This window comes from Bos javanicus, chromosome 12 (genome assembly GCF_032452875.1).
Source record: "Bos javanicus breed banteng chromosome 12, ARS-OSU_banteng_1.0, whole genome shotgun sequence".
NCBI lineage: Eukaryota > Metazoa > Chordata > Mammalia > Artiodactyla > Bovidae > Bos > Bos javanicus.
In genome coordinates this window covers 53011870-53039712 of record NC_083879.1, presented here as the reverse complement: position 1 = coordinate 53039712, position 27843 = coordinate 53011870, and the positions used below count along the sequence as shown (strand labels likewise).

Below are 27843 nucleotides of genomic sequence, written 5' to 3'. Positions count from 1 at the left end.
CATCCCCTACCAGACACAACAGAAGAATGACTGGCAGTCTTGTATGTCCCAGCAGGAGACTGAAGATTCTGTTCTGAGGAAATAACCAGCTCAGCTCAAGAAAAATAATGTCTACAGATATCTCTATTGAGGGTGGGGAAAATTCTCATTGCAGTGGGTTTTCTTCCCCACCACATACCTAGAATTACCTTAGTGCCACATTTTGAAATATGAATAATCAGGCAAAGATCAGTAGGCATTTTAGAAAAACGTCTGAAGTGAAAGAACCCAAAACAACCAGGGGAAAAAAAAAAAAAACAAAGGGACTGGGGAAACAAACGTAAAAAAATGCAGCAAAATCATAACTGATTTTCCCAGAGCAATAAATAATGAGCAGCAAATACTGGATGTTGTATACACAAAAGGAACGTTCAAAGATGGAAAACATGCTCCTGGAAAATGAACATTGGTAGGAGAAATAAAATAAAATACAATGAAAGGATTTCAGAGATGAACTTGAGGGAAAGTAGAATGTAATGCTCTTCTACCAAAGTGTGCTTAAGCTAAACTGAGGAAGGAAATTAAGGGATCCAGGAAACAGGTGAATCCCACACAGGAAAGGCTCAGAAACTATTCCCAAGATAACTGAGGGGGAGGAAATACTGTTTAACCTGTCTACAGTGCAATCAGTCTAGTTTAGAGCTGAAGATCAGGGGGAGGAGCTCACCAAAAAAAATCAGAAGAGATTGTCATATTTGACCGTATTTATAGGAGTTTGCAAGTCTATTAAAGCTCCTGAGGATAAATGGATAGCAGTTGCATAGAATGTAAGCAAACAAAAAGTAATTAGGTAATCATTCATCTCCAAAATTTTTTCTGGTAGAGAAAAAATAAATTATCATACCTACATGACTTGGATATGTTGTTGTCAATGTGAACACTGAAGATTGTTTTAAATAATCTTGTGACACAAATGAAATTGTTATATAAATAAATTGGAAGAAAAAAAAAGGGGAAGAAACATGTGTGTAATGGTTGTGGTGCAACAGAGGTAAATCTTAATTTTGTATAATAAAAACCTAACACCGACTTGGGAAAACAATAGCTGTTGTTGTTGTTCAGCCGCTAAATCATGTCTAACTCTTTGCAACCCCATGGCCTACAGCATGTCAGAGAAAACAATTGCTAACTACCTAAAAAAGTTGAAGATACGCTTATCCTATGACCAAAATTACTACTTGTAGAGAGACTGCTTATGTAATCAGGATACAGATACCAGAATGTTCACTGAAGTATTGTTTGTTTCAGTCAAAAATAGAAAAACTCTAACTCTATCCATGATACTTTCTATGGCTAGATTTTGTGGTCCATAGCCATACAGCGATATACTCTACTATGGTTTTCTCAACCTCAGCACTATTTACATTTTTGACCCAATAATTCTTTTTTAAAGCGTCTTTCTTGTGCATTTTAAGATGTTTAGCAGCATTCCTAGCCTCAGCTTTAAATAATAAGCCTGTAGCATCCACCCACTCAGTTGTTACAAACGAAATGTCTCCAGGCATTGTCCAGTGCCTCGTGGGGGCCAAACTGCCTCCTGTTGAGAACCACTGAGTTCCATCAGTCTGATTTCATTAACATGAAGTTCAAAACCTTGCAAAACCAAGCTATATTTCACAGTATTGCAACCATAGATGACAATAAATAAATAAAGGTAAGCAAGAAAATAATTATACAGGAAGGATGATGGTTATTCACATGAGGCTCTACTGGCTTTGGAAAGATGCTTATTATTTGTTGTGTTATTAATTTATAGTATTCTGTATGCTAACATGCATATTAATACAAAATATATGATGTATATAATATGGCTATCTATGGTAATAACTATTTATATAGGGGCTAACTATTTATATAGGGGCTTCCTTGGTAGCTGGCAGTAAAGAACCTGTCTGCCAATTCAGGAGAAGTGCGTTTGATCCCTAGGTTGGGAAGATCCCCTGGAGAAGGAAATGTCAACTCACTCCAGTATTCGCGCCTGGGAAATCCAAATGGACAGAGGAGCCTGGCAGGCTGCAGTCCATGGGGTTGCAAAGGGTCAGACAAGACTTAACGACTAAACAAAAACAGTAACAACTATATTATATATAAATATATACTTCATGTCTGTACTAAGTCACTTCAATCATGTCTGACTCCATGACCCTATAGACTGTAGCCCGCCAAGCTCCTCTGTCCATGGGATTTGTCAGGCAAGAAGACTGGAGTGGGTTTCATTTCCTTTCCCAGGGAATCTTCCTGACCCAGGGATCTAACCCGAGTCTCCTGCATTGCAGCCAGATTCTTTACCATCTGAGCCACCAGGGAAGCCCAACATGTACTTTAAATATAACTATATTATATATGGGGCTGCCTAGGTAGCACTAGTGATGAAGAACCAGCCTGCAAATGCAGGAGACGTAAGAGATTTGGGTTCCATCCATGGCTAGGGAAGATTCCCTGGAGGAGGGCATGGCAACCCACTCCAGGATTCTTGCCTGGAGAATCCTATGGACAGAGGAGCCTGGCAGCTACAGTCCATAGGCTTGGGAAGAGTCAGACACAACTGAAGCAGCTTAGCAGGCACACACATCTATTATACATACATGTATTATATATGTCACACGCTAGTAAAGTAATGCTCAAAATTCTCCAAGAAGGCTTCACCAATACGTGAACCGTGAACTTCCAGATGTTCAAGCTGGTTTTAGAAAAGGCAGAGGAAGCAGAGATCAAATTGCCAACATCCGCTGGATCATCGAAAAAACAAGAGAGTTCCAGAAAAACATCTATTTCTACTTTATTTACTATGCCAAAGCCTTTGACTGTGTGGATCACAAGAAACTATGGAAAATTCTGAAAGACATGGGAATACCAGACCACCTGATCTGCCTCTTGAGAAACCTATATGCAGGTCAGGAAGCAACAGTTAGAACTGGACATGGAACAACAGACTGGTTCCAAATAGGAAAAGGAGTACGTCAAGGCTGTATATTGTCACCCTGCTTATTTAACTTATATGCAGAGTACATCATGAGAAACGCTGGGCTGGAAGAAGCACAAGCTGGAATCAAGATTGCTGGGAGAAATATCAGTCACCTCAGATATGCAGATGACACCACCCTTATGGCAGAAAGTGAAGAGGAACTCAAAAGCCTCTTGATGAAAGTGAAAGTGGAGAGTAAAAAAGTTGGCTTAAAGCTCAACATTCAGAAAACGAAGATCATGGCATCTGGTCCCATCACTTCATGGGAAATAGATGGGGAAACAGTGGAAACACTGTCAGACTTTATTTTTCTGGGCTCCAAAATCACTGCAGATGGTGATTGCAGCCATGAAATTAAAAGACGCTTACTCCTTGGAAGGAAAGTTATGACCAACCTGGATAGCATATTAAAAAGCAGAGACATTACTTTGTCAGCAAAGGTCCGTCTAGTCAAGGCTATGGTGTTTCCAGTGGTCATGTATGGATGTGAGTGTTGGACTGTGAAGAAAGCTGAGCACCGAAGAATTGATGCTTTTGAACTGTGGTGTTGGAGAAGACTCTTGAGAGTCCCTTGGACTGCAAGGAGATCCAAAAAGTCCATTCTGAAGGAGATCAGCCCTGGGATTTCTTTGGAAGGAACGATGCTAAGGCTGAGGCTCCAGTACTTTGGCCACCTCATGTGAAGAGTTGACTCATTGAAAAAGACTCTGATGCTGGGAGGGATTGGGGGCAGGAGGAGAAGGGGACGACAGAAGATGAGATGGCTGGATGGCATCACTGACTCGATGGACATGAGTCTGAGTGAACTCCGGGAGTTGGTGATGGACAGGGAGGCCTGGCGTGCTGCGATTCATGGGGTCGTAAAGAGTCAGACACGACTGAGCAACTGAACTGAACTGAATGTAAGTTGGCATACATTATACATGCATTATGTTGATACTATTATATATACATATTACATAAAATATGATGTACTTTATATACTACTAAATTTGTATATTATTTAAGTATAAATGTCTTATGACCACTTCTGTAGTTATGTTGTAGTTCACAATTTAAGAAGTGGAAAAAAAAAAAAGGAAAAATGTAGATAACACCTAATTGAAAAATTGAGAAATGGCAGTAAATTATGTTTTCAGAAACATGAAAGAAAAAGGCTTGAAAGGCTAGGAAAAAAGAAAGATATTACTTAATGATGCAGAATTCACAGGAACAAAGGATGGGGGAGGGGCAGGAAGAAGCTAGTATTCATTATAAACCTTCTTACAATAAACTAGGGCACATATGTTAGTTTATTAAATGTAAAAATTAATCTTTAAAAGTGGAATAGTGGTAGAGGCATATGAATACATTTCCTGGTTTGTAAGCTCTGTAAGCACTCTGGCTAGATTTTTTAATACCACATATTAATCAGAGTGTTTATTATTTGCAGAGTGTCTGAATGCTTTGGGGTTGGCAGAAGTATAACAAGGGTATTTTACTAAATAGGCAATATAGAAGCATTTTGTAATGTTTACTAAAGATTAAGCAAATAAATTCCAAAGGGGATTTTAAAACTGTAATACATTTAACATAATAAACAGGCAAATTTGAATGACTTACTAAATTAATTCTTGAAAGTTTAAACTTTTTAGCAAATCAAAGGAAATAGGGGAAAAACAATGGCTGAACATGAAGTCCACTTTATTACATTGTAGGTGGTGCTAGAAAAATTGTTTTTTTCCAAGAGGTTGAAACATAGCTTAATCAATTATCCTAATTAACAATTAGTATTATCAATTAGCATTATCCTAGTGTGCTTTTAGACTAGGAAAGTTTTTATTATTTCAAGTACTTAAATTGACACTGTAGTCAACTTTGGCCTCACTGTTCAGTACATATTAAACAGACTGTGGAGAAAGCCAAGTTATAAATCTGAGATAAGCAACACCGTTCATTTATTCTTCTCAAAAGTCAACAACACACGTGGAACTCAATAAGAACTCTTACAGGAAAAACAAAGCGCAGAGGAGCCTGGATTCTGTGGCATTTAGGGAAGGCTTCCTAGGGCAGGTGACTTTCAGCCTGAAGGCTAAGAGTGAGTGGGAGTTAGCCAGACCAAAGTCCAAAACAAGGAGATTTCTCCTGAGAGAGGACAGCACACGTACAGCCTAGAGATGAGAGAGGACATGATCTCTGACAATGTCTCTGTGTGTGTGTGTGTGTTTGTATGTATATGTATGTACATGGGTGTGGGTCTGTGTGTGCATATGCATGTGCATATATCTGAACTCTGTGTGTATGTGGCATCAGAGCAAGAGAATAGTGACAGACAAGTAAACAAAATCCAGTTCAGAAGGCCCTTCAAAGGTAAGAGTTTCAAATCAGTGATGGGGAGACACTAAGCACTTTCAATCCAGGATGTGCACTTAGAAAGATGATCATGGACCTTCTACAGACAGTAAATGAGGGCAAAACTGGAATTCTAGAAACAGATTAAAAGGCCCTAGGTTATGAGGTAACAGATATTGCACCCTAGACTAGGGTAATAGTTCTGGAAAGATGTAGCTGGACTAAACAGATATTTAGAAAATAAATCAACAGGATCCCACCTAGTGATCAATGAAAAGTGGGAGTCAGATAGGTAAAGAGTCAATGACACATCCCAGGTGTCTGACTTGGGTGATGCTGTTCACTGAGAGGGGGAGCCACAAGAGAAAGGCAGCCTCTAATGCTTTTGAAGGGTGTGTGTGTGTGTGTGTGTGTGTGTGTGTGTATGCACACATGCACTCACCTGACATGCCGAAAGTAAAGGAAGAACATATAAATATTTGACTTGGCGTCACTTACACTTGAAGAACTTCTACAACATTTGTCTTTTTAAAATAATACACAAGAATCTTGACAGAGTTTATATAATAATGGGGTTAAATTGCTGGAGAGGGAGAGGTTTGAAGATACAGAAGAGGATTTGGGAAATGGTGTAAAGAAGAGAGTCCTGAGAAAGCAGGAGGAGATGAGATTGGATTTCAAGGAGAGACTGGGTATAAACTGGAGAAGAGAGAGAGAGAAAAAAAAAACTTTTAAAAAAATAGTGATGTAATTGTCACTTCAGTTCAGTTGCTCAGTCATGTCTGACTCTTTGTGATCCCATGGACTGCAGCACACCAGACTTCCCTGTCCAACACCAACTACCAGAGCTTCCTCAAACTCATGTCCATTGAGTCCATTGAGTCCATCCAACCACCTCATCCTCTGTCGTCCCCTTCTCCTCCCGCCTTCAATCTTTTCCAGCATCAGAGTTGTTTTTTTCCAACAGGTGGCCAAAGTGTTAGGGGAAGCACACTGACTGAAACCGCCCACCCTGGTCAGGCCCTTTAGTAACCATTTGCATGAGCTGTTTTATGACAGGACATCCTGGTAAGGAATACGAAACTAATAAGCCACCACCAACCGGAAGAGTTCGGGAAAGGTCAAAAGGAGACACCGCGTGTGGATCCACTTCCCAGAATCCCTCTCGCTAGCATCCATCTTGGCTGAGCGATGCGTGTGCCACCAGGAAAGACTCTGAATTAGAATGATTGGCCAAAAACAACCCAGAAACAAATCCCATCACCATAAAACCCGAGACTGCGAGCTGCGTGGCAGAGCAATTCTCCTGGGTTCCCTTACCCTACTGCTCTCCACCCGGGTGCCCTTTCCCAATAAAATCTCTTGCTTTGTCAGCACATATGTCTCCTCGGACAATTCATTTCTGAATGTTAGACAAGAGCCCAGTTTCGGGCCCCAGAAGGGGTCCCTCTTCCTGCAACAAAGTATTGGAGTTTCCACTTCAGCATCAATCCTTCCAATGAATATTCAGGACTGATTTCCCTTAGGATGGACTGGTCAGATCTCCTTGCAGTCCAAGGGACTCTCAAGAGTCTTCTCCAACACCACTGTTCGAAAGCATCAGTTCTTCAGCACGCAGCTTCCTTTATAGTCCAACTCTAACATCCACACATGACTACTGGAAAAACCATAGCTTTGACTAGACAGATCTTTGTTGGTAAAGTCATGTCTCTGCTTTTTAATATGCTGTCTGGGTTGGTCATAGCTTTTCTTCCAAGGAGCAAGTGGTCTTTTAATTTCATGGGTGCAGTAACCATCTGCAGTGATTTTCGAGTCCAAGAAAATGAAATCTCTCACTGTTTCCATTGTTTCCCCATCTATTTGCCACGAAGTAATGGGATCAGATGCCATGATCTCAGTTTTCTTTTTTTTTAATATAAATTTATTTATTTTAATTGGAGGCTAATTACTTTACAATATTGTATTGGTTTTGCCATACATTGACATGAATCTGCCACAGGTATACATGTGTTCCCCATCCTGAACCCCCTTCCCACCTCCCTCCCCATACCATCCCTCTGGGTCATCCCAATGCACCAGCCCTGAGCACCCTGTATCATGCATTGAACCTGGACTAGTGATTCGTTTCACATACGATAATATATATGTTTCAATGCCATTCTCTCAAATCATCCCACCCTCGCCCTCTCCCACAGAGTCCAAAAGACTGTTCTATACATCAGTGTCTCTTTTGCTGTCCCGCATACAGGATGATCATTACCATCTTTCTAAATTTCATATATATGCGTTATTATACTGTATTGGTGTTTTTCTTTCTGGCTTACTTCACTCTGTATAATAGACTCCAGTTTCATTCACCTCATTAGACCTGATTCAAATGTATTCTTTTTAATGGCTGAGTAATACTCCATTGTGTATATGTACCACAGCCTTCTTATCCATTCATCTGCCAATGGACATCTAGGTTGCTTCCATGTCCTGGCTATTACAAACAGTGCTGAGATGAACATTGGGGTACACGTGTCTTTCAGTTCTGGTTTCCTCGGCATGTATGCCCAGCAGTGGGATTGCTGGGTCGTATGGCAGTTCTATTTCCAGTTTTTTAAGGAATCTCCACACTGTTCTCCATAGTGGCTGTACTAGTCTGCATTCCCACCAACAGTGTAAGAGGGTTCCCTTTTCTCCACACCCTCTCCAGCATTTATTGCTTGTAGACTTTTGGATCGCAGCCATTCTGACTGGCATGAAATGGTACCTCATTGTGGTTTGGATTTGCATTTCTCTAATAATGAGTGATGTTGAGCATCTTTTCATGTGTTTGTTAGCCATCTGTATGTCTTCTTTGGAGAAATGTCTGTTTAGTTCTTTGGCCCATTTTTTGATTGGGTCATTTATTTTTCTGGAATTAAGCTGCAGGAGTTGCCTGTATATTTTTGAGATTAATTATTTGTCAGTTGCTTTTTTGCTATTATTTTCTCCCATTCTGAAGGCTGTCTTTTCACCTTGCTTATAGTTTCCTTTGTTGTGCAGAAGCTTTTAATTTTAATTAGGTCCCATTTGTTTATTTTTGCTTTTATTTCCAATATTCTGGGTGGTGGGTCATAGAGGATCCTGCTGTGATGTATGTCAGAGAGTGTTTTGCCTATGTTCTCCTCTAGGAGTTTTATAGTTTCTGGCCTTACATTTAGATCTTTAATTCATTTTGACTTTATTTTTGTGTATGGTGTTAGAAAGTGTTCTAGTTTCATTCTTTTACAAGTGGTTGACCAGTTTTCCCAGCACCACTTGTTAAAGAGATTGTCTTTGCTCCATTTTATATTCTTGCCTCCTTTGTCAAAGATAAGGTGTACATAGGTGCATGGATTTATCTCTGGGCTTTCTATTTTGTTCCATTGATCTATATTTCTGTCTTGTTCCAGTACCATACTGTCTTGATGACTATGGCTTTGTAGTAGAGCCTGAAGTCAGGTTGATTCCTCCAGTTCCATTCTTCTTTCTCAAGATTGTTTTGGCTATTTGAAGTTTTTTGTATTTCCATATAAATTGTGAAATTATTTGTTCTAGCTCTGTGAAAAATATCATTGGTAGCTTGATAGGGATTGCATTGAATCTATAGATTGCTTTGGGTAGTATACTCATTTTCACTATATTGATTCTTCCAATCCATGAACATGGTATATTTCTCCATCTATTTGTGTCCTCTTTGATTTCTTTCACCAGTGTTCTATAGTTTTCTATATATAGGTCTTTTGTTTCTTTAGGTAGATATATTCCTAGTATTTTATTATTTTCATTGCAATGGTGAATGGAATTGTTTCCTTAATTTCTCTTTCTATTTTCTCATTATTATTGTATAGAAATGCAAGTGATTTCTGTGTGTTGATTTTATATCCTGCAACTTTGCTATATTCATTGATTAGCTCTAGTAATTTCCTGGTGGAGTCTTTAGGGTTTTCTATGTAGAGGATCATGTCATCTGCAAACAGTGAGAGTTTTACTTCTTATTTTCCATTTTGGATTCCTTTTATTTCTTTTTTTGCTCTGATTGCTATGGCCAAAACTTCCAAAACTATGTTGAAAAGTAGTGGTGAAAGTGGGCACCCTAGTCTTGTTCCTGATTTTAGGGGAAATGCTTTGAATTTTTCACCATTGAAGATAATGTTTGCTGTGGGTTTGTCATATATAGCTTTTATTATGTTGAGGTATGTTTCTTCTATTCCTGCTTTCTGGAGGATTTTTATCAAAAATGGATGTTGAATTTTGTCAAAGGCTTTCTCTGCATCTATTGAGATAATCATATGGTTTTTATTTTTTAATTTGTTAATGTGGTGTATTACATTGATTGATTTGAGAATATTGAAGAATCCTTGCATCCCTGGGATAAAGCCCACTTGATCATGATGTATGATCTTTTAAATATGTTGCTGGATTCTGTTTGCTAGAATTTAGTTAAGGATTTTTGCATGTATGTTCATCAGTGATATTGGCCTGTAGTTTTCTTTTTTTGTGGCATCTTTATCAGGTTTTGGTATTAGGGTGATGGTGGCCTCATAGAATGAGTTTGAAAGTTTATCTTCCTCTGCTAATGGGAAGGTTCATAGCAATACAGGCATACCTCAAGAAACAAGAAAAAAGTCAAATAAATAACCTAACTCTATATCTAAACCAACTAGAAAAGGAAGAAATGAAGAACCCCGGGGTTAGTAGAAGGAAAGAAATCTTAAAAATTAGGGCAGAAATAAATGCAAAAGAAACAAAAGAGACCATAGCAAAAACCAACAAAGCCAAAAGCTGGTTCTTTGAAAGGATAAATAAAATTGACAAACCATTAGCCAGACTCATCAAGAAACAAAGGGAGAAAAATCAAATCAATAAAATTAGTTTTCTGAATGTTGAGCTTTAAGCCAACTTTTTCACTCTCCTCTTTCATTTTCATCAAGAAGCTCTTTAGTTCTTCTTTGCTTTCTGCCATAAGGGTGGTGTCATCTGCATATCTGAGGTTATTGATATTTCTCCCAGCAATCTTGATTCCAGCTTGTGCTTCATCCCTCCCAGCATTTCTCATGATATACTCTGCATATGAGTTAAATAAATAGGGTGACAATATACAGCCTTGACATACTCCTTTCCTGATTTGGAACCACTCTGTTGTTCCATGTCCAATGCTAACTGTTGCTTCTTTACCTGCACACAGATTTCTCAGGAGGCAGGTTAGGTGGTCTGGCATTCCCATCTCTTTTATATTAGAAACAACTCTTTTGATTAATCTTGGTTCAAGTCACTATTTTCTCCTTGACTTCTAAAAAGCTGTTATTTAGACATACATAATTGTATATCTACAAAATACAATTTGGAATGCTGAAACAGATGATATTCAATACATAAATTCTACAAAAAATCTTCTTTATACGTAATAAACCATGATGGGGACAACAGGACTTTGTTGAGATTATTACATGAGAAAATTACTTAATTGCTTTCTATAAATATTGGACAGCAGCTTGAATTGAAATTATAGTTTTCTTGGAAGTTTATTATTACTTCTCCTTCCTTTGCCTCTTTATAAATCCCACTTACCCAGCCAGACATCTTAACAAACATGTACTCTTTCCAAAAAGACATTTTAAGTTTGCCTTTACCAAGAAAATATAAACCAAAAAGTCACCTTGTTTCCAGGCCTATTGCTTGAAAAGTCATTTTTGAAATTCAGCTTTAAGTTTTCAATCTGTTGTGAATCAGTGTCAATAGATCAAGGCATAACAAATAGAATAATAAATATATGTACACTAATACATCCTAAAAAAAAAAAAACATTGTATGTTATTCAACTCACAGGAGTAATTGAGAACAAATCAATGAGGCTAGTGTCAATCCAAAAAACCCACCACTGTGTGTCATGATGTGCATGTGTGCTGTTGCTTCAGTCGTGTTCAACTCTTTGCAACCCTGTGGACCATAGCACACCAGGCTTCTCTGTGCATGGGATTCTCCAGGCAAGAGTACAGGAGTGGGTTGCCATGCCCTCCTCCATATGTCATGGTGAGTTCCGTGTGATACAGTCCACCATTTAGGGACAGTAAGAGGAATAGCCTGATTTTCTTGTCTTGAATGTTCATCCCAAATGGTAAAATCTCTTAAAAAGCACTTATGTGCAATTATCTAGCATCTACCTTCAGCTCTATTACTTGGAAAAAGAGTCATGAATCAGTCAAAAGGATTTGTTTTTCCAAATCGTGTGGTTCCTAAGAAATCAACAGTGCCAAAAGTAGGGGTAGGAAGTAAGACCACCCATAGCATGAAACCACAAGGGGAAATACAATGCTGCCTGTTCTTCCTGTTCAGGGACTGGTGATAAATATGTGGCACACACAGGGAGCTGACAGATAGTAGATGTGAAGAGACATGCCCCTTCTATCCCATGTGCATGTGACAGAGGCCTCATGCAGCTATTAACTGCCACTCACAGCCAGGATCTGCACATAGTCATGCCTTTTAAACTGTGGTACTTGCAAGTGGAGACAGAGGGCAATTTTCCTAACCACTTACCTCACCCTGCTTTTACCCCATCACGTATGCAGGTGCGTGTGCACGTGCACACACACACATATGTGTGAGCATTCACAGAGAGACTTCCCACCTCCAACTCCACAGAGTATTTTTAAAACCCAGCCCTGTATGAGAAAACAAAGTCCTTTCCTTTCCCTCAGTAGCAACCTCCTCTATCAGTTCTGGAACTGGGAAGTCCCAGATCAAAGCCAGCAGATTTGATATTTGGTGAGAGCCCTCTTCCTGGTTCACAGATGCCTGTCTTCTCTCTGTCCTCACATGACAGAAGGGGCAAGGGAGCTCTCTGGGGCCTCTATTAGAAGGGCATTAACCCCACTCATGAAAGCTCCATTCTCATGACCTAATCACCTCCCGAAGTTCTCACTTCCACATACCATCACATTGATGATTAAGTTTCATCATATGAATTTTGACGGGACCCAAACATTCAATCTATAGCTTCTTATTTCTCTGCTTTATTTTTCCCCATGACAGTGCTTATCAGATCTGCCACCCTATAAATTTATTTGTTTTGTTGTCTCCTTTTCTCAATTGGAATCACAGCTCCACAGGGGCAGGGTTTCTTTGGTTCACTGCTCTAACCCTAGGACATAGAGCAGTGCCTGGAACATGGTGGACATGCAACAAATATTGGCTGAGTCAATCCATTTGTTCACCAAGTATTTGTTGACTGCTGTTGCCCAGGATTACACAGATGGCTGGACATAGAGCGAGACTGAGTACTCAGGTCCCCTGACTCCCTGTCCTGTGTCTTTCCGGTAGATCATACCATCTTCTACTTATGAACTGCTGTTTCCAATAATTGCTTAGATGAATGGACAGATTTTTTAAAACATGTGTATGTAGAAAGACATGAGGCGATGCCCACATAGTATGTCATATTCTTCTAAATTTTTTAAATTAAAAATCAAGACGGTAATAACTATATAGTAAAATTTTAAAAAATTGAATTTAAAAGTTCATCAAAGTGAGTGAAGTAACTCAGTCATGTCTGACTCTTTGGGACCCCTTGGACTGTAGCCTACCAGGTTCTTCTCTCCATGGGGTTTTCCAAGCAAGAATACTGGAGTGGGTTGCCATTTTCTTCTCCAGGAGATCTTCCCAACCCAGAGATTGAACCCAGGTCTCCCACATGGTAGGCAGACGCTTTACCATCTGAGCCACCAGGGAAGTCTAAGAAGGGCAAAATTATGAAAGTGAACCTTCCTATTTCTTTTGCATTTTAATCATTAGATTATGGATAATTGACCTGGTCCCTGAGAAGGGGACAACAGAGGATGAGATGGTTGGATGGCATCACCGACTCAAAGGACATGAGTTTGAGTAGGCTCTGGGAGTTGGTGATGGACAGGGAAGCCTGGCATGCTGCAGTCCATGGGGTCGAAAAGAGTCGAACACAACTGACTGACTGAACTGAACTGATATTCTTCAAATTTTATGTAAAATAGTCTGAATGCATTGTTTTGAGCTTATGAGTTTCATGTAAAATGTTATAAATAAGTTGTTTTGAGCATCTTTAATGCCAATTGCTTATTCACAGAGGTAAAATCTATACCACTGAGGATCTATGGGCTCCACTGGTGGCTAAGTGGTAAAGAATCCCCCTACCAATGCAAGAGATGCAGATTTGATCTCTAATCCAGGAAGATCCCCTGGAGAAGGAAATGGTAGCCAGTATTTTTGCCTGTAGAACCCAATGGAGCCTGGCATGCTGCAGTCCATGGGGTTGCAAAGAGCTGGACATGACTTAGCAACTGAACAGCAGCAAAATCTATACAATGCATCAGAAGAAATTTTCCTAGAATTGAAAAGCTATATACTGATCAATTCCTAGTTACTGAGCAGGAATTTCACAGATGATATTGTCAGTGATTTCCTTACTGCACATTCCTAGAGATCTGTTAATATTGCTACCCAAAGAGAGAGAGAGAGAGATAAGGAACCACCAAAGAAAGCAAAAAATTAGGAGCTTAGCATCTCATCCCATTCCAAATTGAAGTGAACCCTCTTATTTCTGGTTAATACCTTAGGTTTCTAGATAAAAGAGAACTTAATTTTTTTTTTTAAGTTTTAAATCCTCTGATTATTTTACCATTTCCATTCTATGGATAATGTAACTATGTCTCAGAACCCTGCTCAAGGCCCAGTAATCAGTGATTCCCTGATAGCTCTGTTGGTAAAGAATCTACCTGCAATGTGTGGGAGACCTGGCTTCAATCCCTGGGTTGGGAATATCCCTTGGAGAAAGGGAAGGCCACCCATTCCAGTATTCTGGCCTGGAGAATTCCAAGGACTGTATAGTCCATGGGGTCACAAAGAGTCGGACACGACTGACTTCCACTTTCACTTTCACTTTGAGGACTAATAATAATCTGTCTTCTGAGTCCTCATCCAAACTTCATATCATTGTATCAACTTCCTCCCCCATAAACAAATCTATTTTGAAACACAGATAATCTGGGTTAGGTCTGCCATCTCTCACTCCAAAGTATTTCAGCTATGTGCTTGCAATTAACCAAGGATGATAGGACCACAGCAATTAATTCTGAGGTATTTATCACCATAGAATCATTTACCGCAGATGAAGCTTGAAATAAGCACTCACTTTTCATTTATCATACCTTTTCATGACTTTCTGGTTAGGGAATCAGTACAGAAATATCCTTCATGCATTCTGGGACTAACAAGAAAAGAACACAGGTACAAACCCATTTCCTGGATCCCTGAGTCCTAATAAAAGGGAATTGAATGCCTCCCCTTAAGCTTGGGAAGTAAGCTCCAAGACAGAGGTAATATCTTCACCACATAGAATAGAAGAGTCTTTTGGGGTAAAGATGCATTTCAAACACACTATCAAACCAGTTGTAGGATTGTTAGTATAACCAATGCCATGTTGGGCCCATTCAACTCTTCCTGTCCTTTCACTGACCCTACTACCTAGGACTGTGCTGTGTAGTAAATCTCTTCCCTGTCATCAAGGGCTTTGTAGTTAATATTGTCTAATAATTGTTAGGGCCAGGTGGCCTCTATGCTCTGTTAGTCTCCAAACAATGATGAAGACCTTTCTTGGTGTTTTCTTGGCAACTATGAGACTAGTCACTATTCACAAATCTTGACTCAGGAATGCACATCCTACATCCAAGCACAAACCCCCCTTCCCTGAGTTAATGATAAAATGGTCCCAAATGACTCCTTAGAGGTCTGAGTACAGCTGCAAATGCTTTCAGATCATCATTTGCCGGACCCCGCCCTGTGCGTAAATTACCCTATCACAAACTGACCCATTTGCTCATATGGAGCTTGCTGCCTCATTTTTCTGTCTCAAGATACTTTCTCAGTTCAGTTGGCACTTTTTGCTCCCTTCAACCTCCAACACCAAGACCAAGAAGTAAATGTTCACACACATCCACTAGAATGGTTATAATCAAAAGAGCAAACAATAAATAACAAGTGATGGTGGAGATGTGGAGAAACTGGAACTCTCAAACATTGCTGATGGGAACATAAAATAATGCAGCCACTTTGGAAAACCATTTGGCAGTTTCTCAAAAAGTGTACAGAAATGTATCATATGATGAAGTAATTCTACTCCCAGGTATCTGCCCAAGAGAAATGAACATAAGTCCACATAGAGACTTTATGCAGCATTGCGAGCAACCTTGTTTGTTAGGTCCCCACACTGGAAACAGCCTCAAAGTTCGTCAACTGGTGAATGAATAAACAAAATGTGGTATGGCCATACAATGGAATTCTGTTCCTCTATTAAAGGGAACATAAAGTGCTAGGTTAAATCATGGATGAACCTCAAAAACATGCTAAGTCAAAACCCAGATCTAAAGACAACTTATTGTATAATTTCATTTCTATGAAATGTCCAGAAAAGGCAAATCTACACAGGCAAAAAGCAGATTAGAGCTTTTTGTATAGGGCTGGAGTTGGGCTTCCCCAGGTGGTGCTAGTGGTAAAGTATCCACCTGCTAATGCAGGAGACAACCAAGACTTGGGTTCAATCCCTGGGTTGGGAAGATCCCCTGGAGGAGGGCGTGGCAACCCACTCCAGTATTCTTGCTTGGAGAATTCCCATGGACAGAGGAGCCTGCAGGCTACAGTCTGTAATGTCACAAAGAGTCAGACACAACTGAAGTGACTTAGCCCACTTAGCACACAGGGCTGGGGTTGGGAAAGGAGATGGATGGCACATAGGCACAGGGTTCTTCCTTGCATAATAAAAATGTTCTAAAAATGGATTGTGGCAATGGTTACAAAATTCTGTAACTTTACTAAAAAATCATTAAATTGTATATTTAAATCAGATAAATTTTATGTAAATTACATCTCCATAAAGTTTTTTTGTTTTTTGTTTTTTGTTTTTTTTAGTAAGAAGCAGACATTCACATGGAACTAGTAAAGTCTATAGAGGAATTTAGACTGCAGAAGCTCACCCAGAATTTCCAAGCCAGAAGTAATTATGATACCTTTTTTCTCCTTATTAGGCACCTTGTACAACTATTGTATACACCTGGGAATTTGATCCTCGGAAATCATCCTCCTCTTCTGGAGGATGTTTCTTCAATAGCAGCACATCTTCTCACTCATCTGCTCTACACCATAAGTCCTTTGAAGTCCAAGCACAATGGTGGGTATGAATGGAATATAGTTGGGTTTTAAAACACTATCTTGACCTGGCTATTGAGGTCCTGGCTAGTTAGAGGCCCATCAGTTCTCTTTCTTTGAACAATTGATTAAGTCTCCAACCATGTCCCTTCTAGGCTTTCACACTTGGGGCTACTAGAAGAAGACAGCCCTAATCACCAGGGCCAGATACACAACAACCAGAAACAGCTCCTCTGTCCTGGACCTGAAACTATTCAAATTAGCCAGTTCATAGGGAGCCCAGAATCCAAGATAACCTCACCCCCTTGCACTAATAATTTCTCCCCATAGCTCCAGCTAACTGTTACCCAGTTGCAACCCCTGAGATTGCCCTGCTGAACAGCCTTCTCTCCTTTGGAGCTGCAGGTAACAGAGTTCTGCCTTTCATCTATTCATTTCAATGTTTATCTGTTTCCATCAAAAGAATATTTAAATCTTATGAGACAACAGAGCAGATAGTTGAAAGTTTACCAGGGAAGGAGAGGCAACAAATAGCCATCTATCAATCAGACTTTCAAGTTCACTTTTCCAAAAACTTCTCATTTGCTAAGCACTTCATGAAGTCCGTCTAACTGGTCTGGAAGAATCTGCCCTTGATTTTCTCTGAAAATCTCCAAGGTTAATGTATCTAACATGTGTGCATGCTCAGTTGTGTCCGACTCTTTGTTGTGGGTTGTGGGTTGTTGTTTCCTCCTCCAGGGGATCTTCCCGATCCTGGGATAGAACCCACGTCTCCTACATCTCCTGCACTGGCAAATGGGTTCTTTACCACTGAGCCACTTGGGAAGCCTTAAATGTATCTAACAGTTCTCTCTAAAGTATTTCTTGATTATTTGTTTATCCTCAAACAAAAGGACAAATAATCACAGAAATGATTTTGTCAAAGAGCCTAACAATGTGTCATGTTTTTTTTTTAGTATAGTCACTACTTTCCCAGGATTTTCATTATATCTCAGGGAGCCTTTGAAAGAATGAGAAATGCCTGAGAAAATTCAGCTTATCTCCTTTCTCATACAACTGGAGAAAACATAGTATTTTCATGTTTATCAAACTTAACTGAGTTACAGACTTAAAAACTGACCAACCCTACTGACTTCTGGACTGAATGGTGCATCTGTCACTTAGAGGGACTTTGGCTGATTTAAATTATTCCTCATCTTGCTTCTTCTGTCTTCCAAAGAGCTAAATGTTATGATTACATGGTCCTGATTGAGCAAGTAGAGTTTAGTGGTTCCAGATTTTCTCTGGTAAACTCTTACGTGCAAAAAATCTGCTGGATGACGTACTTTAATGAAGAGGAATCTGTTGTTTATTCTCTTTTCAACTTTGCCTGGGAGATAACATCACTGTCCTCTTCCAGAAGGCTGGCTCTTCAGCATGTTCACCGTTGCGGGAGATTAAACAGACACAGCAAAGAGGCAGTCATATGTATATCAGAAAGCAGCCTCTTTCTCCACCCATCATTACCTCCAGTCTCCACCGATTGACTTAGAGATGGTGGTTTGGTCGCTAAGTCATGTCTGTCTCTTGCGACCCTATGAACTGTAGCCTATCAGGCTCCTCTGTCCATGGGATTTCCCCGGCAAGGATATTGGAATGGGCTGCCATTTCCTTCTCCAGAGGATCTTCCTGACCCAGGGATCAAATCCACATCTCCTGCCTTGCTGGCAGTTTCCTTCATTGCAGGCAGATTCTTTACCACTGAGCCACCAGGACTTGGAGCTGGTCTTAACCACTCTCAGACCAGCTTTTCTGGCATTCACATTGACTCCAAGAGTTATGAGTTGACATTGAATATAACATATTTCAGGGACTTCCTTGGTTGCCCAGTGGTTAAGACTTTGTCTTTCAATGCAGAGGGTGGGGGGTCGATTCCCGATCTAGGACCTAAGATCCCACATGCCTCATAGCCAAAAAAATTAAAGCATAAAACAGATGAAAGATTGTAATAAATTCAATTAAACTTTTTTTTTTAAAAGACCTCTCAAATAGCAAAGAGGGTCCAGCAGAAATTAAAGATATTAAAAATCATATCTCCTCTACCAGACAAAATTCATTTGTGTTGCCATAAGCAGGAATCATTTGCATTGCTATGAACCTCTGGAGACCCATTTAATTAAGTTACCAAATAAAAGTATCAGACAGAAAACAACGTATGGAGATAACTGGAGAAGTTAAAACCCTTGAATCTTAAAGTAACTTCTTCACTAGTCTGCGAAGATATACTTAGGGTGTGTGTTAGACTGTGAATATAGATGTTGTCCCTAGAATTTCCTTGTAATAAGGCACCATTGTTAGAAAGAATATAATACTTAGCATTGGTGAGTTTATTGAATTTTGTTGTGACAGAGAAAAGGTATAGTAAGAATATGACTTGGCCCAGCCTGGTTATCCTAAAAACTTCTTTGAGGACAGCAAATACTAAAAGGTCTTATTCCTATAAATACTTATTTATTTGTAAAAACACTATAGCTTTACTATGTCTTGATTAAATAGAGTTAAAACTTTGGGATAACCCAGCCACACTTTGACATGGATTCCAAAAGTCATGGATATTCTACTTACAGCAACTTTATTTCCATATGAGATTTGAGGTAGTCCAAAACATAGAAGGCAGGTTAAAGAAGTTGATCATTTAGAATTAAGAATATATCAAATATATGAAAAAGACAAAAAATAAACCCAGATTTATTCATATATCTTTTCTATGAATGAATGTAATTGATTATGAGCAGGCTGACATGTCAAAACATCATTTTCCAAAATCAGAAAACAAAAATATTTTAATCAAGAAAAAAGTTTCCATGGGGCCTAAATTATAGGAAATTTTTCATGTGGAATATATTTAAGAGACATTAACTAATGTAGGGGACAAATCCTGAACAAACCATCTAGGAGCAAGCACAGCATGTGGGCTCATAGATATTCCAGGTACAGATTCTTAAAGATTATGACTCTTGAAAATCTGCAAAAGAACAATTCCCACAAAGATCTACCAACCTTCTGAATGAAAAGAGACAGATAATGCTAACTATCCACATATACCCCTTCAACCCCCAAAAAGATGTTCACATGGAAATTTTTTAAATTGTATTTTGAGAAGGTAAAACATTTTAAAGCATTTTGTCTAACTTCAAATTCTTTATGAGCCCATTTTACAGCATTATGGCTTTAAGTCCACTCTTTCTTCAATCATTAATGGAAATAAGCCAATTTGTCAGATGCAATGATAAGCATTAGCGTCATTGTTTAAGAATTCAAGTCTATTACTCAGCATGATTAATCTGTCATAGCAGCCTGATTCAAAGAAATTGAGTTGTAATCTGTTTGACTAGTCTGCATCATATGTAAAATATAAAAAGAAGAATGATATCAGAGGAGCTGGCCTCAAGCTCTCATGACAGTGACTCAGTGAGCAAAGTTGCTGAAAATGAGGTAAAACAGAAGTTTCCTTGCAATATCCCCTTTCCTGTGAAAACATTTTTATCCTTTTTTCTATCAAGTTTCAGTGTATTCTGATTTTGGATGAAATTATTAGTTATATGTTTCCTATTAGGAGACCCACACTTTAAGCTTTAGGCTACAGGATTTCATATTTCGTCTAGCTGCCTTAAGTATACTTGAGCCAAAATTGTTTACCTGCTTCATTTCAGACATTCATTGCAATCCCCTGTTATAACAGGATATTATTCAGATTCTTTTGAGTCAAAACAGCAAAGCTTAATAAAAATCAGAATTTGCCTTGGTGATATTTTGTGGACTTTAATTTTTTCCATTCAATTTTAGAAAAATTATAAAACTTTAATCCATTTTATGTAACTAAACTTAAAACAAGGTTTTAACCTCTTTATTACTAGGTTCTCTTGCCAATATAAGTAAGAAAATGCAACTTGAATCCTTATATATGCATCTTCAATGCATATACATATATATGTATTTTCTACTGTATTATAATAGTCTCATAATCCATATTCTGATGCCATAAGCAACTAAAAATGTAACTGCTTGAATAGCAGCACTCAAGAGAGGCATATGAGTCCTTTGAACCAGCTCCTGCTACATCAGTGTTTTTAAAAGACTATATCATGCATGATTTCAAGTACTTAAGAAGTGCAAATTTCTGATGGCCCCACCTGAAAGCTCCACTTCAAACCAAACCCAACAGGAAAGAGATCCTCCTATAGGTTACAACTAAAGGATTAAATCTGACATCCACTCAGTGAGGTAACTGAGCACGCACGTGCAATGTGGCCCTCCTTCAGTCTACATGGGATACCTACTCTATCAAATTAAGAAGTATTAATATGATTCAATTCCACCAAATATCTGAAAAAAATTAAAGTCCACAAAATATCATGGAGGCAAATTCTGATTTTTATTAAGTCTTCCATCATGACTCAAAAGAATCTGAATAATATATGAGAGTTGAGAGAGATGGCTAATTCTGGCTTCCGTTAGTCCTTCCTTAAGCCCTCTTGCCTTGGACACCAACACTGCTTGCCTACTTCCTATTATTCCCTTTCACTGTGTTCCAGGGTCCCCTCTGAATTCCCAGGCACTCAGTCCCACTGGGATGCACCACAGATGCTGTTAGTTCTTCTCGATGATGATTAAGAAAAAATATCACTTCTCACAAATCCCAATCTAATTTTAACTTTTTTCCTGGTTCTCTCCCTTGGGCGTGTGTGTGTGCATGTGGGCAAACACACACACACATTTCTTTCAAAAGACTCATGCTGAGGTAACAGAGAGGCATGGAGAATCCCGCAAGTCCCAGTACTCAGGATTAACTCTGTACGCTGCTTCACGAAGCAACCCTGGGCATCAGGTAAGAGATGCTGCCCTCGCAGCCAGCACCAGGACTAGGTGGTATCTTCCTTCTCCCAGCTGTTCTTAGAACTTCAGCACCTGTCTCCCTACAGCATCCAGGGTTTTGTGTGTATGTGTGTGTGCCTATTTGTTTATTTGCCTCTTGACTTGATTCCTCAAGCACCACACCAACCCCACATTCACTGGGAACTCACAGTGCAGTATAAAGTCCAGTGGGAATTGCAGTGATGTTTAACTCTTCTAGGGAAAGGAACTACTTAAGATGCAGCTGATCATAGAGTTCCACTACACCATCACACTTTCCAAAATTTCCAGAAAATTTCCATTGACGGCAGAAAAGAGCGGATATGTGACCTCTGAGGTCTTGAGACTTACATTAAGTTGCACAGATTTATGACATTTTGCGAGCACAGATTACTCATATTTTAGCCTAAATATCCTTGGGATTTTTGAAATTTATTTCAAAGTATGTTCATATTTGTTTTAATAAAAAATGTTTCTCTCTCCAATCCAACTCTTCAGTCTTATAGTAAAATTGACACTCCAGAAATAGATGTCTATCTTATTGTCTTGCCTACCTGGGAAAACTTTGTATTTCACTCAGGGGATGATGATGATAGTCATCATGAGTGATGACCACAAAAATAGTTAATTTTTATCAAATTATTGCTTTGTCTCAGGAACTATATAATGACCTGGGCAAGCATTATCTCATTTTTTTTTAAATTTTATTTTATTTTTAAACTTTACATAATTGTATTAGTTTTGCCAAATATCAAAATGAATCCGCCACAGGTATACATAATTCTTTTACCAACATGACCAATTTCATATAATTATCTTCACTTTGTTGATGAGTGAAGTGAGGTACAAAAAGAGTTAAATAACTCACCTTTACAAACTTTTAGCTAGAAAGAAGAGGACTCAGAATATGAATCCCCACAGTGGTGGAAATTATTGATTCCTTTTTCTTATTCTTCATTAACAGTTTCCTACCATGAAGTCCAGTGGGGTTAGGTGCCTCTAACCCCAAAATTCAAGGAGGACTCAAACTGATGAACAGAGATGAACCAACTGTAACTAGGCAACAAAGAGGGGTGTTTAGGGACAGAACTTGAGGACCTTAATGATGTCAGCATACATGTGCGAGAGTCTGCCTCAACTCAGATATTTTGAACCTTTATCAAGTGCTGATTGGGAGCTCTTTCATGACTGAATTCTCCTTCTGGTACTCATAAAGCAGGTACTCTACATTAGCTACAAGATCCACATGCTCTGGTGCACATGTGCTGCTTTTGTGTCACACTTTTGGATGGTAACTCAGCTCCCTTTTATTTAGGTCTTAAGGCAGAACTCAGGTCCTTAGCCTTCAAGTCTCCAAGTAGCCTTTTCTCTTCAAGTTGCTTCCTCAACTTTTATCAGGATGACCCCCAGGCAAGTCACTTAAGATAACTAAGGAACTAGGCCAAAGCTGAGATAGATCTTCATATTACCTTTTCATGGAAGGCTGAGACACCGGTGCAAATCAGGCTTCAGGAATATTCCTGGCCACTCAATGATTTCTCGAGCCAGAGATGCAAACTAATTCTAATGGGGTAACTGAGTTATATCTATTAATAAATTAGGTTAATAATAAGTGACTTTCCTCTCTCAGGTCTCCTTGCTTCTTTACCTAGCCAAAATCTCCTTCACAGACCCATTTTAGCTGAAAGCTGAGTGCCAAAGAATTGATGCTTCTATTAAATTGTGGTGTTGGAGAAAACTCTTGAGAGTCCCTTGGAATGCAAGGAGATCCAACCAGTCCATCCAGTCCTAAATATTCATTGGAAGGACTGACACTGAAGCTGAAACTCCAATACTTTGGCCACCTGATGTGAAGAACTGACTCATTGGTAAAAGACCCTGATGCTTGGATAGATTGAAGGCAGGAGGAGAAGGGGATTACAGAGGATGAAATGGTTGGATGGCATCACCGAGTCTATGGACATGAGTTTGAGCAAGCTCCAGGAGTTAGTGTTGTACAGGGAAGCCTGGCTTGCTGCAGTCCATGGGGTCATAAAGACTCAGACACAACTGAGAGAATGAATTGAACTGAACTGATCTTCTGCATCTCTGACAAGTCTTTATAAGAAGTATTCATTTGAGCATCATGGCATATAATATGTGTCTATTGAAATACTTTGATTAAAGCCATAAATCACTGCTCAGGACTTCACACAAGGGTCAATCCAGGAAAATTCAACCTTAAATTTTACTCCAGAAATACGTCTCCTCTAAATATTGTAAAGTAATTAGCCTTCAATTAAAATAAAAAGAAAAAAACAATAATAGTAATTTAAAAAAAATAAAGAAGCGTTTAGTATACTTCATCCGGAAAATGGAAGCCATGTAACATGTTTTCCCCTTGAATTTGCTGCCAGGAACCACTCCATCTGGGCTTCCCAGGTGACACTAGTGGTAGAGAGCCAGCCTGCCAATACAGGAGACATAAGAGACACAGGTTTGATTCCTGGGTTGGGAAGATTCCCTGGAGGAGGAACCCTCCTCCAGATATTCTTACCTGGATGGCAACTCAGCTCCCTTTTTTTAGGTCTTAAGGCAGAACTTAGTGGACAGATGTCCATGGCATCGCAAAGTCAGACATGACTGAGGTGACTTAGACTGCATAACACACACACCACTCCATTTCATGTCTGAATGAGGTAAAATGTTTATCTCAGGTGCTTGGTAGCATCTATTTGAGTACTGCAGTTTGTTTCAGCTCATTAGAATCTTCTGTTTCAACAATACTGAATGTCTGGGGCCAATTCAGCCAAATCTAAGGATGGGGGCCAGGTCCTAGAGTATTTTAAATGTTCTCTGAAATGACTCAAGAGGCTTCTCCAGTGGCTCAGCAATAAAGAATCTGCATGCAATGCAGGAGCCATAAGAGACGCAGGTTCAATCCCTGGGTTGGGAAGATCCCCTGGAGGAGGAAATGACAACCCACTCCAGTATTCTAGCCTGGAGAACCACGTGAACAGAGAAGCTTGGCGAGCTACAGCTCATGGGGTCGCAAAGAGTTGGACATACATGAAGCGACTTAGCACGCACTGGATGATTCAGACATAGAGGAGGAGTTGAGAGTCATTTATAGGGATGCTCTAAATTTGTTGGGGTTTTTTGATTTGTTTTGTTTTAATTCCAGTGGTCTGGTTTGTAAACTAACTTATTTACCCTAGCTCAAGTTCTTTCTCAATAAAAGAATCATCATACGTAAATACATAAGCCGTCAATCTCACACAGTTGAACCCGTCTACATCTAACCAGTCTTTCTCAATCTTGGCTGTTCATCAGTATCACTTGGGGAGCTGCTAAACATCCTGGTGCCCAGAACATACCCCAAATCAATTAAACCATAATCTCTGAGGAGGATACTAAGGCAGTGATCATTTTTAAAGCTCCTCAGGGAATTTCACTGTGCACCACGGCTAAAAATAACCGACCCGTATTCTTTCTTCCCCCTTATTGGTGTCTTAAAAACATGCATTGTTCATGGGTGAAATTATTACTCAAGGAAGTGAGCCATTTCCCCACACCAAGGGCAGCTAAGTTAGAAGGATTGCCAGCATTGAATATATTGGGTCCAGAAGTATCCTTCCCAAGAAACAAAGGGCCTGGTTTGAGTTCAGATGGTCAGTCCAGACATATGTCTTACCCCTCCGTCCCCTCTCCCCTCCAAGTGAAATCAGACTACAATTAATACCAAAGTTACTTTGTAGCTCTATGAGGTCATTGTTGTTGTTTAGTCACTAAGTTGTGTCCTACTCTTTGTGACTCCATGGACTGTAGCCCGCCAGTCTCCTCTGTCCATGGGAATTCCCAGGCAAGAATACTGGAGTGGGTTGCCATTTCCTTCTCCAGGAATTTTTCCAGACCCAGGAATGAAACCCATATCTCCTGCATTGCAGGTGGAGTCTTTACTACTACACCACCTGGGAAGCCCCCGTGAGGTCATAGATGTTAACTAAATTTATTCTGGTAAGCATTTCACAATATAGACATATATCAAGTCATTATGTTGTACAGTTTGAACTTATACACTATGTCAGTCTTTATATAGCAATAAAATTTTATCTATCAATAAAACTGGAAAAAATTTAAAAAATAAAAACAGACTCTTGGATTATTTTTATTTGTTCATTTAAAGTTGCTTTTAAACATTACAAATCAACCATACTCCAATAAAAATTAATTAAAAATAAAATTATTTTTTAAAGATTTTATCTCATATTTATAATATTGTTTTCTATATTTCCCTCTTTATTACAGACTCAACTGTTTCTATATCTTCTTTATTGTCAAATTATCTCCATATATCCAGTCACATGTGGAAAACAAAACTATTATAAAACTATAATAAAGTATAAGCTTGTTTTAGCAGAATCAGTTATTTAGTTTAAACTCCCTATAAGTAAGTTAAGTTTGTGGAATAGGAAAAGGATTTAAACTCAAGGTTTGCATACAAATACACAAGATCTGTTGATATGCAGAATGAAATAGGACAGACAATCAAAATGGAAACAGATTTTAAAAAGTATTAATTTCTAATGAAATCTACTTCCTGATTTGGAGTAGCTATGTCATGATATCTGTTAGGACTTGCACACGAAGTCCAAAAATTCCTTGACTGACTAAATAGAGGTTGCACATTATTCACCAGCTCTGTATCTATCTTTCATTTGTTTCTCCTAATTTAAAACAAAAATGGAAAATTAAGTGATTATCTTTTATAGTGTTGTGGGACAAGATAACATGCATATCTGGCCTAATTTATTTAGAGACTGGTAAATTAAATGTTTTAATATATTCACTTATGAACCATACAGCAACCAAATGTATGCATACCCCTTAATCAGAGATAAAAAGAGCAAACTATAATAAGTCTTCAAAAAATTACTAAGGATAAATTCATAAGGATTATTTTAAGAGAACTGTCACTTATGGTTGGGGAAGCATTGGTGGCTCAGTGGTAAAGAATCCACCTGCCAGTGTAGGAAATCAAGAGACACGGTTCAATCCCTGGCTTGGGAAGATCCCCTGGAGAAGGGAATGGCTACCCATGGCAGTATTCTTGCCTGGGAAATCTCCTGGAGAGAGGAACCTGGTGGGCTACAAAGAGTTGGATATGATGAGCACACATGCATTTCATGTGATTAGTTCCAACACATGTTCCCCCCAAAATTCAAAATGAGTCTTAAAAAGGAAACCAGTGTCCCATAACAGGATCCTGGGAATAAAAGAAGGAAAAACTCATCCATTTGTTTTGGTAACAGTATGGACCTTACAAATTGACCGTGCATTAGACAAGCTCAGCTATTTCTTTTTAATTAATTTATTTTTTTATTGAAGTATAATTGCTTTACAGAATTTTGCTGTTTTCTGTCAAACCTCAACATGAATCAGCCACAGGTATACATATATCCTCTCCCTTTTGAAACTCCCTTCTTCAGCTATGTTTAAGCCATCTGCTAGGTGAACCAATTTCTTTCCACCATGAGCTCCCTTTCTGATCCACATTTTAGGATCCTGAGCTTTAGATTAACTAAAGTTTCACGACCAAGAATCATTATTACAAGATTTGATGCACCTGAAAGCTACATGTGGTTCCTCTTCAGAGCCACTTACTCTGTTTTTATTCCACCTGATTGATTTGAAAACAAATAATCCCATTCTGAGGAATGGTAAAGAATCTGCCTGCCAATGCAGGGGACATAAGCTTCCATCTGTGGGTTGGGAAGATCCCCTGGAGGAGGGCATGGCAACCCACTCCAGTATTCTTGCCTGGAGAACCCCATGGACAGAGGAGTCTGAAGGGATACACTGCATAAGGTCACAAAGAGTCGGACACTCCTGAAGTCCACTTAGCATGCACACACAACACGAGAAAGCTTGACACACAAAGATATGAACACTGAGCCTATTCTTTACAATGTACTTGGTCTTCTGAGAATGTAATATGAACTTTTGTTTAGGCCTTATTCCTAAGCAATTCCTAAAGTTATTCCTCTGTATTGTAATTCAGCTTCTAAACAATTCCTAAACTTATTCCTCTGTATTATAACTCAGCTCAAGTCCCCAGACAGCTCATGATATATATATACACAAGAAGCAATATATTTCATCCCTAGGGTTATTTTAACATTGTTATATTTCTTAGAATCTTAAAGGTAGGAATTGGAAACCATAAATGAAAATGATGAATATTATAATATTAAACAGGCAACATAGCATGTGGTATATATTTTTTTATTAAATTTGTTTACCTTTGAAAACGTTCATTTTCCCGTGTTAAAAAAGAAAGTGAAGATCTGAGTTCTTATGCTACCTACTTAATAAAATGAGAGGAAAGAAATAAGAACTCTCAATGTGAATTTTTAAAAGGGAAAGAAGAAACAGAAACCACAAGCCAGACACAC

General features: G+C 38.9%; 1 long non-coding RNA gene across 1 annotated transcript; it reads right to left on the bottom strand.

The window, feature by feature from the left end:
* Positions 1 to 22277: 22277 nt before the first annotated feature.
* LOC133258082 (uncharacterized) lies at positions 22278 to 24141 on the bottom strand. The gene is made up of 2 exons (XR_009739804.1): positions 23946 to 24141; positions 22278 to 23855 (listed from the first exon to the last, which is right to left on the bottom strand). It is a non-coding gene; the product is annotated as an uncharacterized LOC133258082 (long non-coding RNA).
* Positions 24142 to 27843: the final 3702 nt, after the last annotated feature.